The 12,604-nt window shown below is 39.8% G+C and overlaps 1 protein-coding gene across 9 annotated transcripts in view; it reads right to left on the reverse strand.

Annotated features, from left to right (window-relative positions):
* Nucleotides 1–10,428, reverse strand: part of LOC101610248 (THO complex subunit 2-like) — a 36,661-nt gene extending 26,233 nt beyond the window's left edge. For 7 of the 9 annotated variants that reach the window (XM_045142498.1, XR_006635667.1, XR_006635665.1 and 4 more), the window contains exons 1-2: nucleotides 7,493–7,639; nucleotides 3,162–3,256 (exon numbers count right to left, since the gene is read on the reverse strand). The gene's annotated coding sequence lies outside the window, so the exon portion shown is untranslated. Of the gene's footprint in view, nucleotides 1–3,161; nucleotides 3,257–7,492; nucleotides 7,643–10,306 lie in introns of those variants that run through there. The other 2 variants (XR_006635661.1, XR_006635662.1) reach the window with 2 other exon arrangements.
* Between the last annotated feature and the right edge of the window lie 2,176 nt (nucleotides 10,429–12,604).

The raw sequence follows: 12,604 nt of genomic DNA on the forward strand, positions 1-12,604 counted from the left end.
TGTTGAAATTCTCATTATCTATACTGGCCTTCATGGGAAGCAACACATTCTATTCCTTGTGCTGCACCCTCTACTGGAAAGTCAGAGAAACAACTCCTTTAGCTTTGAAAAAAGCTAAGACCCTTGATAAGCAAAAGTGAACTCAATTCCTGTCCTGATCAAGGCTCTAGGAAGCTGTTAGATATCTGTGAGTGATGTTACACATACCAGGAAGAATTATGCCATGAGCCTATACAGGTGACAGCCCAATGATCACTAGATTTGCAGTCTGACAATTTAGGTAAGTTTCAGCTCTGCTTTATCCTGAATAACAGTCAAGCTGTTGCAGCTTGGTATCTTAAATAGTTATTAATTCTCCTGAAGTTGAATTTTGTTATCTAGAAAGTGAAAAGAGGGGCTGGAAAGATAGCTCAATGGTTAAAGGCACTTGATTGTTAAGCCTGGAGGCCTGGGTTCAATTCCCAAGCCACTCACTTAAGCCAGACACTAAAAAGTAGCTGAGAGTCTGGTGGTAGTTTGCTGTGGCAAGAGACCCTGGCATGTGCCTAAACACACACACACGTGCAAATAAATAAAAAGTTAAAAAGAAAAAACAAAGTGAAAACAACATTATTAAGAGCTTTTTTGTAAAACCCAACTGAAGAAATGCATGTGACATCATTTGCACAGTCTCAACTTCAGTGAAAGCATCACTTCACATCTCCTTTCATTCCAAATGGAAAAATTCCACTCAGAAGATGGTTGCCCATGTGCTCTAAAGTAAATATATTGTGAAGGACAGAGCAAGAGCTTGAAATAATTTTAAATGAGGACCAGAAAGGAAAGGTGACTATTAAAATGCCAGGTAATGAATGGTCACACATACTTGACTTCTATTTAGCTTTGGTCTTAACCCTCAAATTGCCATTTTTCCATAAAAGAATTCAGGATAATACAGATTATAACACAGGTCACTAAACAATCAGTATTGAAACAACAACAAAATATATGGTCTATCACTTCAATAGAGCTGGTATATGAACATATGTGCAGATATTTAAAACTACAGAGTATTATAGAATCTCATCTATTGTACAAATTTCAGTCACTGGAATAAACAAGCCAAAACCTCTCAAAAATGGGAAATATGCAAAAGAATAAGAACATGATAGAAAACTGACAAATGGGTTAAATTTTTAGTGAATAGGTTAAATTTTTAGTATATGACAAAGCTTCAACAAATGAAAAAAAGCACTGAGAGTTATCAGTTCATTTAAAACAAAATAAAAAAACAAAAGAATCTCTGAGAAATATATCAGCCAAGATATTTTATTTTTTATTTTATTTTATTTTTTTGGTTTTTCGAGGTAGGGTCTCACTCTGGTTCAGGCTGACCTGGAATTAACTCTGTAGTCTCAGGGTGGCCTTGAACTCATGGCGATCCTCCTACCTCTGCCTCCCGAGTGCTGGGATTAAAGGCGTGAGCCACCACGCCCGGCAGCCAAGATATTTTAAATAGTGTTAAGTGGTATTATATTTACCTGAAAAAAGTTGTAAAGTGAATATTGGATTAATAAAAAAGTTATCATAAAGCTGGGCGTGGTGGTACACACCTTTAATCCCAGCACTGGGGAGGCAGAGGTAGGAGGACGGCTGTGAGTTCGAAGCTACCCTAATACTACATAGCGAATTTCAGGTCAGCCTGGGCTAGAGTGAAACCCTACCTCGAAAAATAAAAACAAAAACAGAAGTTATCATAAAACAGTAACTCTTGAATTCTTATGCACTGAAAAACAAAGCATAAAGATATATTTTTTAAGAACTTCCTAGTAGCATGAGGAAAGTTAGCAAAGTAACAATATACTTGAAAACAACTGTCAATCTTGACCAAAAAAGTACACAAAAATTTATAACATTTCTATTAAAAATTATTATCTACTTAGTGTTTGGACTGAGAACATGACTAACATACATACACATCAAGCTTCATACAGAGTAAACATCTCTAACCCAAATATTTGAAGTGAGAGTTTGCTACAAAATCTGAAACTGAATTTTTTTTTATTTGCACGTGTGTGTGTGGGGGGGGGGGGTAAGGGGATGTACTTGGGCCTCTTGTTGCTGCAAACCAAAACCAAAAGTTTGTACTGCTTTTTGCATCTGGATTATGTAGGTGGCTCAGAAATTGAACTCAGGCCAGCAGGCTTTGTAAGTAAGTGTATTAACTGCTGAGCCATTTTCCTAGCCCCTGAAACACTGTGCTACCAACATGATGCCATATATGAGTAATTCCACACCATGAAATTTTGTTTCATACACAAATTTAAATATTGTCTAAAATTACCCTTCTGGCTATTTATACAAAAGGTAAGAATTGGGACCATATCAGCAAGATGTCTCATAGATCTAGATCTCTATATATACATAAATGACAGAATATTATATGAGAATGTATCAAAATGACAGACACACAAATCCAAAAACTCAAACACTTCTGATAGTTTGGATGAGAGATGTTTAATGTATACTATAACAAAGAGATCTCTCAAATTCTTCAAATATCTTGTGAAGATTTACAAATGTTGGTTATATGTTAGGCCACAAAGTAACATCAGGAAATCTCTGAAATTGAAAAAATAGAGGAGCATTGTGTAAGTATGGCCATATAGAAGATTGGAGCAATGAACCTCCACTCTACCAGGGATGCCAAGGGCTACTGCAGTATCAAAGACTGAAGAGGGCAGGAAGATTCCCTCAGACCTTTCAGACAAGCATAGCCTAGTTAGCACTTTTGGGACGTCAGGCCTCCAGAGCTCAGAAAACAAATTTCTTTTGTTATAAACCAAAACATAAAGCTAACAAGCCTCTCACATACAAATTAAAAAAAATAAAAACAAAAACATAACCAAGCAATATCCTTAAGCCTTAAGTTCTGAAATTTAGATAACAGAAGGGTAACCAAACACACATGTACAATTAAGCCACTTAAAAACTAAGTGACAATTTTTCTCATAATTATCTATGAGCTAAAGAAATCGTATCAGCTGCTCTTCCAGCTTTAGCAAAGATGTCTGTAAAGTAAACTTAGCAAGAGTCCTAGAACCTGTCCTCAGTATCTGTTTACCCTCCATCCAAAGTTAGGTTCCTTATTTTCCACTATCCCCCAGGTGATGTCTACTCACTGTGGCTGTCCTCAGCAAGGATCTTCTCAGGTCAGGCTATCCAGGATCCTCTTTATACTTAATGTTTCTTTTTAGTAATTCTCCACCTGTTGACCCTGTGATGGTTAAATTCTGTTGTCAATTTAACAGATTAGGAATCAAGTAAAAATCCCCTTTATAATATAGATATATTTTTATATTTTTTGTTGACAACTTCTATACTTCCAGACAATAAACCATGATATTTCTCTCTCCTCCCCAACTCTACTCTCCATCACATTCCCCCCCCCCCCGTTATTTTTTCCTATTGGTTTTTGTTCCTCTACAGAACCATGGCTAATACAGACCCCCACATTGCTTCTTTACTACAAATTTCTACTTATTCTTGGGGTCACGCCTCTTTACCCCCTCTATTGTAAGGCCATACTGTGGTGGTTCCTATGCAATGGTCTGAGAAATAAGTTTACTTAATGTGCTTTTAACAAATATTGTTTAATACATTTTTTCCCTAAAGGAGGAATTATGTTAACAAGAAGGAAAACACTATATTTGGAAGCCTTTTTGAGAATCACAATTAGCTTGAAGAGACTTAAAAACTTTACATGAAGTGGCCATCCTAAAGAAGTAAGTCAAGAACACTGAGTGAAATGCCAATCTGTTTTTTCAAGATTATCTTGAAGATGATGTGTGGAGGAGTGACCTGCATTAACTGGGATTCAGGAGCAGTATGCCTGAAGGCAGTTCCTGGGGTTCATGGAAGACATAAGAATGGTTCCTATTCAAGCTGTGGCCCACATGTCACTCCAAGTTATCTTCTTAAAACTTTAAGGGGCTGGGGAGAGGGCTCAGCAGTTATAGGCACTTGTTTCTAAAGCCTCCTGTCAAGGTTTAATTTCCCAATATCTATGGAAAGCCCTACACACAAAGTGGCATGTGCAGCTGGAGTTCATTTGCAGGGGTAAGAGGTCCTGGTGGGCTCATACTCTTCCCCTTCTCTCTCTACTCATAAATAAATATTAAGAAGTTGAATTTGTGACTCTCCTACTTAAAAACCCTGGCCTTGACTAGCTATCCATGATAATTGTTTTCTCTGACTTTTTAAGGTTTTTGAATACCATATCTTAAATAAGAGTTAAAGTTTTTAAGCATGTATTTGTTTTAAAGTCTTCTGAATGATCATTTTGAATCTTACTAAATTTTGTTTATGCCTCTGGTGAAATGAATATTATTGTATAAAGGTGGTTGATGCATTGATATCAATATTCCAAAGATTATATAAAATTCTATGAACATGGGGTTAGGGATGTAGATTAGTTGGTAGAGTACTTGCCTAGCATGCTTGAAGCCCTGAATTCCATCACCAGCACTGGTGTGTGCTGTGTGTGGTGGTGCATGCCTATACTTGGAGCACTTGGACAGTAGAGGCAGAAGAATCAGAAAATCATGTTATTTTCAGCCACATAGCAAATTTGAGGCCAGCCTGGGCTACAACATCGTGTCTCAAATAAATTGTAAAAGCCAAAATTGTTATCTTAAAATTCCATATGGAGTGAAAATTACTAAATTGCCAAACTCACTAAAATTCTAACCTTGAGCCAGGCATGGTGGTGAACACCTTTAATCCTAGCCCTTGGGAGGTAGAGGTAGGAGGAATGCAATGAGTTCAAAGCCAGCCTGGGACTACAGAGTAAGTTCCAGGTCAGCCTGGGCAAGAGTGAGACCCTACCTCAAAAAGAATTCTAACCTTGGCTATTCTATCTTTTATCCTCCATAGCTTTGTTTCTTCTCTAAAGCATTTACAATTAGATTCACAGGTAACAAATACTTTTAAATGAGAAAACAAATCTCATTTACAACCAAATTGATTTTCCTTTGATTATCTTTAGTATAAATAGGTATGGTTATAAAAAATTGCTTCTTGGTTCAAATTTTGTATACAAGCTAAATTTGTTGTATACTTGCTCATTTCATTTTGCTTTCCCCCTTTAAAACTTTGTGTATAATATTTGTCAAAACTGAAAAAAGTGCAACTTCTAACAAAACAATGGTGACCCAGTACTTAATATGATACTGATCCCTTACAGACAGATAAAAGTGAACTAACAATGGACTCTAGGTAAACTTCACTTAAGAATACTTCTCTACCACTTTGTCTGCAATGAAAGAAAGGAACCAAGAAAGACTAACCCAAAACCTGCCATTCAAAATTTACCTGAGCATTGATAATGTATGCTACTATTTTTACCTTCAATGTGATACCAGATAAAAAAGTGACAAGGACAGTAAATTTTGGCAGTGGGAGACAATTTAAACTTCACTACACTATAGTTAATCAATGAGTGACAGTAATGGAAATGTGAAAGCCGTCAGAATGAAAATACAATTTCTTGTGTCAATTCTACCTAAGAAGTAAATAGATCTGAGACTGTGAAGGAAGGTTTATTTTTTGTTTTGTTTTTTATCTTTCCCCACAACTGTCTATTTCAAGTATCACAGATGACTGACAGAATCACAAACATGAGCAGACACTGGCTTATAAGGCTTTCTTATAAGACTTTACAAGAAAAGGCTGGGCATCTAAGTGGGGGGCTAGGACAGACAGGGATGGCAGCAGTACCCATGGATCTGGACTGAGTTGAAAACTCTAAAATTGAGATGGGGCCTACTGAAGGAACATGATTGGTGAGGTATTTGTGCTCTATTGCTTGCCTTTCTCAAGTACAATCTCATCTGTCCTCTTGGTCCCTATACAATACCTCATTTTTACCAAAGCCAGGCACATGAGTATCATTTTACACAAGACTTATTTAAGGACAATTAACTAGATTGTGGAAGACATCTATGTTGGGTGACCAAACCTAATACATCTTTTAACACTGTCTGAAGATTTCCATTGATTCAAGGTTCTAGATATGAAAGACACTTAAGACCTGACTCCTAAAGTGTTTGCTTTTGAATGGGGTATTCTTAGACTAGAGTTAAACAATAATATCGGACTGTCCTTCCTCGAGGTTTTAGAATGCCCCACTAATTGGGGGAAAAAATAGCCAGAAATATGCACAATCTCCACTTCAAAGGAATTATTTTTCCAATGTGTGGATTACATATTGGTTTGCTAGTAAAACTAAAGACATCTTACAAGAATCAAAACATGATTCTGATTAAATTTCTTGGTCAAAAAGAAGGTTGCAAGTTTTCAAACAAACAAAAATAAAACTAAACAAAACAAAATCAGATAATATCATCCACTTGTTAAGTGTCTGGGTTTTGAGCTGCATCAGGGGTAAAGGAATGTGCTCTCAGACAAAAAGAGAGGTCCAAATGCTCCCTACCAGGAGAAAATTATATGAATTCCTGAGCATTGTTAAGGCTCAAATGTATCTGGATCTCCTACTTGGACACAACAGCCAACATTCTCCATGAAGCTCTTAAAAGGACTGATTTCCTGATCTCTGAGCAACTAGGCAACTATCAAACTATTTGACTAGACAGTCATACTGCCACTATGATGCTGTCTTAGTCTCAAGCCTAGCCACACTGCTTCCCATTAGTGCCAAACAACCCATTCATGATTGTATCCAGATAATCAACCAAGTTTATTCTAGCTGTTCTGATCTAACAGATCACCACTGGACAGTCCAGACCTGGAGATATTCACAGACAGAAGCAGTTTTATGAACTAAGGACAGTATACAGCTGGGTGTTCCGTGGTAATCCAGAAAAAGGCATACTGAGAAGAAGTCCTTCTACAAGTATCTCCACACAGAAGGGAGGGCTTATAATTCTGAAACACCAACACACCAAATGTGCTCTTTTGGTGGTATATGGCCAGGACAATATTTGGAAAGAGAGAAGATCCCCTGTGATTCATGTAGTAGGAGGACCTGCTTGCTTTGGTTTGTCTTGCATTCTACCTTATAGTTAATACATATATTTTTCCTTTCAGATCTTAGTTTGAATGTGAAACAGCCCCCATAACCTCATGTATTTATAACTACGCTGCATACTCAATCCCTACCTAGTGGCAATTTGGGAGGTGGAGTTGCTGGAGCCAGTGTTCCACTGGGGGTAGACTTTTGAGTTTCATTAGATCTGCTCCAAGCTTAGTGCTTAGATAACTTCCACCCAGATAGGTGACAGTTTCCTGCTCATGCCATAGTTTCCTCACCATGATGAAACTTCCCCTCAAAACTGTAAACCTGAATTAAACATTTTTTTCCATAAGCTGCTTCTCACTGTGTTTTCTGTTCCAGCAAGAAGGTAACTATAAGGTCTGTGTATCTGGCTCCTTTAAAATGTAATACTCATATGGTTCAACAATAAAACCAGCTCTTCCACTTCTAATGACCTACTTGTTCAACAGAGTATGAGAAGAGTGATCTTCTAGTACTGGATCATCACGTGGCCAGTGAAGGATGGTTATTTCTACATGCCCATCTTCTAGTCCAGATCCATGCATGAGTTCAGCAAGCAGCAGCCAAGTAGGTTATCACTCTGGATTCCTCAAGAATGAGAAAGGAACAAATATGAGGAGACAAGGATTGAAACTAAGGGGAAACCTAAATAAGCTTTCTAGCTTCATGTGCTTTTAGCTAGCTTTAAACTATCACTATTTTGGATGCCACTCAGTTGACTATGGATTATTAGCCTCTCATTAGGTTGCTGAGTAGGCAATGCTTCTCTCTGTGTGGTTCATGGTGGCAGTGGTTGCCTGGGTTATTTGAGGAGCTTGAAGCCACTTTGATTCTTTTGAAAAATATTTTTATTATTTGCAACGAGAAGCCTCTTGCTGCTGTAAACAAACTCCTGACATATGTGCCACTTTGTACATCTGGCTTTATGTGGGTACTGGGGAACTGAACAATGGCCACTAGGCTTTGCAAGTGCATTTGACTGCTGAGCCATCATTCCAAACCCCAAACTTTCAGTTTTTGATATCAGGGGGCCAAAAACTATACTCAAAACACGGTAACAGCACCATTTTCTGAACCTACATCCCATGAAGGGCTGTGAAAATTGATCAGAAATGGGAATAACACATTATTTCACTTCCAATCTTATCCACCCCTTAAATTATGCTGCTTCTTTATCATGTAGACTCCTAAACCCTGTCTTTGGAGAGGTGGGTTTGAGTTTTCAGTTACCCATCTAATCTCACTTGGCCACTTTATGAGTAAACTCTTCCTGTTTGGCACAACTCATCTTTTCAAAGTTTTCATACTGTGTGATGAGTGAGGTGAGGAACAGCCTGGTTTGCTTACAGCAAGTTCTGTAAATACTACAGTTATACTTTTCAGGCAACATGAAACAGAAGTTATGTGGTGGCAGGCAGAGATCTGGGAGGCTTGCGCCTTGTACAAATTGGTCTTGTTTTGGGACTCATCTGTAAAGTAAGGAAAGTTGCTCAGGTTTTCTCCATCCCTCTCTAAAATCTGCAACCTACAATGCTCACTCAAAGTGAAACAAGGATAATTATCAGGAAAATAATTAGCCTAAAATAAAATGCTAAAGTTAAAATGACTTGTTTCTTCATAATGCAATGAAATACAGAATTTGTCCAATAAACTTGATGGTAGTATGATTAACTTGAAAGTATTAGGGTGAAATAAGGAACTAATAATATGACTTAAGGTAGCAAAATGACTTCTCCATATATATTAAAAAAAAAAAAGATTTACAAACTAAAAAGCCTTTATATTTAGACTAAAAGCATCGGTTTACTAGTTTTAGCCCTATTTTCAGTGAGGATATCATTCCAAGTATTTTTTGTCTATATGTACATTTTATCAACTTACTTTACCTTAAAAAACATTTTAATTATGAAAGCTGTATTTGTAAGTTAATCAAACATTAAAAAATTACTTTAAAATAGAGAGAAATAAAAGACAACCAAGTTGCTACCCAAACTAACATTTTCCTACAGTCACATCAGTTATTTTGATTCAGGTCTTGATTTGCTATATATTCTTACTTCTTTCTTACATGTTCGGAATTAAACTCAGCCCTGCATGCTATGCAACTGAGCTACATTCCTAACCTTCTTGTCTATTTCCATAATATTAGAATGCTTTATTGAGCTTACTACCCTGTTATTTTTGTTTTGTTTTCGTTCAACTTGATGCATTTTTTAAAAAAAAACAATCTATAAATCCTCTCTTGAACTACTTTTAAGAACTTGGTAGTATAGAGACAGTCATTGCAAACAAGGTCTTAAGAAAATCACTCTAATTTTGGCTAAGAATGAATGAACCATAATAAAATGTATTTGTTATATGGGTATTTAAGTCTTTTAGCTGACATAAATGCACCCAAGAGAAAACTTCAGCCAAATGCTTAGGAATATAGTGGATATGTGCCTTAAAAGTTCTTTAGAAGGATGAAATACAGCATTTTCAATATCCTAAAACACATATCAATATTCTTATCCAGGCCTCATGTCTCAAAGCTTCTTGCATTAGTGAAGAATTAACAATTCCTGATGTCAACTTGATGTTCCTGATAAAATTTTGTCAATACAATCCTGAAAAAAAAAAAAAAAATCTCCACGCAGGTGTTAAATTTTCTGAGGAAAGGGTTGGGGAGATGATCAGCCGTTAAAGGCACTTGCTTGTAATGAGGGCCAGAATTCAAATCCCCAGTACCCACATAAAGCCAGATGCACAAAGTGGCATACGCCTCTGGAGTTCATCTGCAGTGGCAAGAGGCCATGGCATGCAGCAGCAGCGGAGGCTGGAGGCCCTGGTGATGCACATTAACGAGGCCTGATCCTCGTCCTTTTCCCTGAGCCACCACGACTCTCGTTTCCCAGCGTTTGCACAGCCCCAACACTGCACGAACTATGACAGCAGCCGTGAGAAATAGCGACACGTCCACAGTCCTACTTTACTCCACGCGTCACCGTCCAGGAGCCAGCTCCCGGGCTACCCCTCCTGCGGGGCAAACCTTAGTGCGACATTCCCAGTGCTCGGCGGCCGCGGGCCAGGAGCCACCCACCGTCCGGCTGAGCCGCGGCCCGCAGGCGCTCCCGAGCGCCGGGGGTGGTCGTCCCCCGCGCGCCGCCGGCTTCGGCCCTCAGCCCGGCGGGGGTCGCCGAATTAGCGCTACACGGGGCGAAGGAGAGGCCGCCAGAGCCCCGGCGACACCGCAGGCCCGCGGCCTAAACTCACCTCCTGCGGACCCCGTTCGCCACCCGCACTCTCGCGGAGCCGAGAGGCTCCAGACCCAGACCGCGCGGGAAGGGAGCCGGGCCGCGCCTCAGGACCCACCGCGCCCGGCGCCAGCTCACGCCCTCGCTCGCTCCCTCAGCGTCCCGGAAACGAAGTTACGGCGGCCTCGACGCGTCTGGAGCCCGAGCGGCGTCGCTACTCCGCGGTGCGCACGCGCGTGTCTTCCGACTGAGGGTACGGAGGCTGAGCTGGGCCGCGCAGGGCAAGGTGCGCGCGCGTGAGGAGAGAGTGGGGGTGCGGTGTGACTGGGCAAGCCCTCGCAAGATTTTTGCCTAGTGGTGGAAATGCCAAAGCTTATTTTACTTTCAAAAAAAATCATAAAGCAAGAGCTGTAGAGATGGCTTAGCAGTTAAGGCGCATGCCTGCAAAGCCTAAGGACCCAGATTTGATTCCTCAGTACCCACATAAGACAGATACACAAGGTGGCACATGTATCTGGAATTTGATTGCAGTGGCTAGAGACCTTGGCATGCCCATTTTTTTCTCTCTCTCTCAAATAAATATTTTAAGAAATCATAAAGATTCATAGTAATAAATTTATTGAGTATCTTCATTCAAGCTATGGGCATTATGCAGAAGTTTCCTTAGGAAACATGTTCCTTACATCAAGATGAATTAAAATTTACACATAACCAAAATCTATTTCACATGCAAATTCCAATGCATTTGCAGTTATTTAAGCATGCATGAAGCATTTGAGGTGAATATAGGAATGAAAAATAGAAAATAAAATGCGACCAAGAGTAGAAAATGGCCATGAGGGAGAACATTCGAATGCAAGTGAGTGGACTAAAGGGCCTCTGCGCTTAAGAAAACACGCTGAAAGACACACTAAAGAGGAATGATCAGTCCTTGCAGGAGTTCTGTGAAGTCAAGGACTCTTCAGAGATGGGTTTCCTGACATTTGCTTTTTTGTGTGTGAAGAATGGCAGTGGGAAGGGAGCAACCTCATGCTATCCACAATGTATGCAACAGTCCATGCTCTAAAGACACTTTCTTTTTGTCATTGGTGTGCATGGTTGTTTATGCACATGTATGTGTATGTAGGGCACACATGTGCCATGGCATGCATGTGGAGGTCAGAGGACAACCTTGGGATCCTTGCCTTCTACCTTATTTAGGTCAGATGTTGTTTGCTGCCTTAGAGCTTTGGGATTCCCTAATCCCACCTCCCATTGCCTCTCTTATTTTTAAGTATTTTATTTTTATATTTTATTTATTAGAGAGAATGGGCATGCCAAGGCTTCCAGCCACTGCAAACAAACTCCAGATGCATGTGCAACCTTGTGCACCTGGCTTACATAGATCCTGGGGAACAGAACCTAGGTCCTATGGCTTTGCAGGCAAATGTCTTAACCGCTAAACCATCTCTCCAACTCTCCCTCCCCCATTGCCTTCCTAATGTTGCAATTACTGACGTGTGTGTTACTTGAATCCAGCTTTACATGTGTTCTGGAGATCCAAACTGGTTATCAGGCTTATGCATCAAGTGCTTTAACCACTGGGCAATCTCCCCAGCCCATCTAAGGGTACTTTCTAAGGATACAAACATATTTTTAATTTGGGTATACTTAAATCTATTTTTCTTCTTTTGCTTGTGATCTAATTTTCTTGATTTTTGTTTTTAAATTGTTTATTTGACAGCGAGAAAGACAGACGGAGAGAGAGAGATTGGGCGCGCCAGGGCTTCCAGCCTCTGCAAACGAACTCCAGATGCGTGCGCCCCCTTGTGCATCTGGCTAACGTGGGACCTGGGGAACCGAGCCTCTAACCGGGGTCCTTAGGCTTCACAGGCAAGCGCTTAACTGCTAAGCCATCTCTCCAGCCCTAATTTCCTTGATTTTTTAAAAAAGAAACGATTTTCCTTAAAAAATTTTTACAGTTTTCTTTCAATATTTTATTTTCTTATTTATTTGAAAGAGAGAGAGAGAGAATGGGTGTGCCATGGCCCCTACCCACTGCAAACAAACTCTAGACACATGCACCACCTTGTGCAGATGGCTTACATGGGTGCTGGGGAATCAAACCTGGGTCCTTAGGCTTTGCAGGCAAGCTCCTTAACAACTAAATCATCTCTCCAGCCCTGTTTTTAATTTTTTAATTTTAATTTTTTGAGATAGGGTCTTGCTCTAGGCTCAGGTTGATCTGGAATTTACTGTGTAATCTCAGGCTGGCCTTGAACTCACAGTGATCCTCCTACTTCTGCCTCCCAAGGGCTGGGGCTAAAGGCATGTGCCA

This window comes from Jaculus jaculus, chromosome 2, assembly GCF_020740685.1.
Source record: "Jaculus jaculus isolate mJacJac1 chromosome 2, mJacJac1.mat.Y.cur, whole genome shotgun sequence".
Taxonomy (NCBI): domain Eukaryota; kingdom Metazoa; phylum Chordata; class Mammalia; order Rodentia; family Dipodidae; genus Jaculus; species Jaculus jaculus.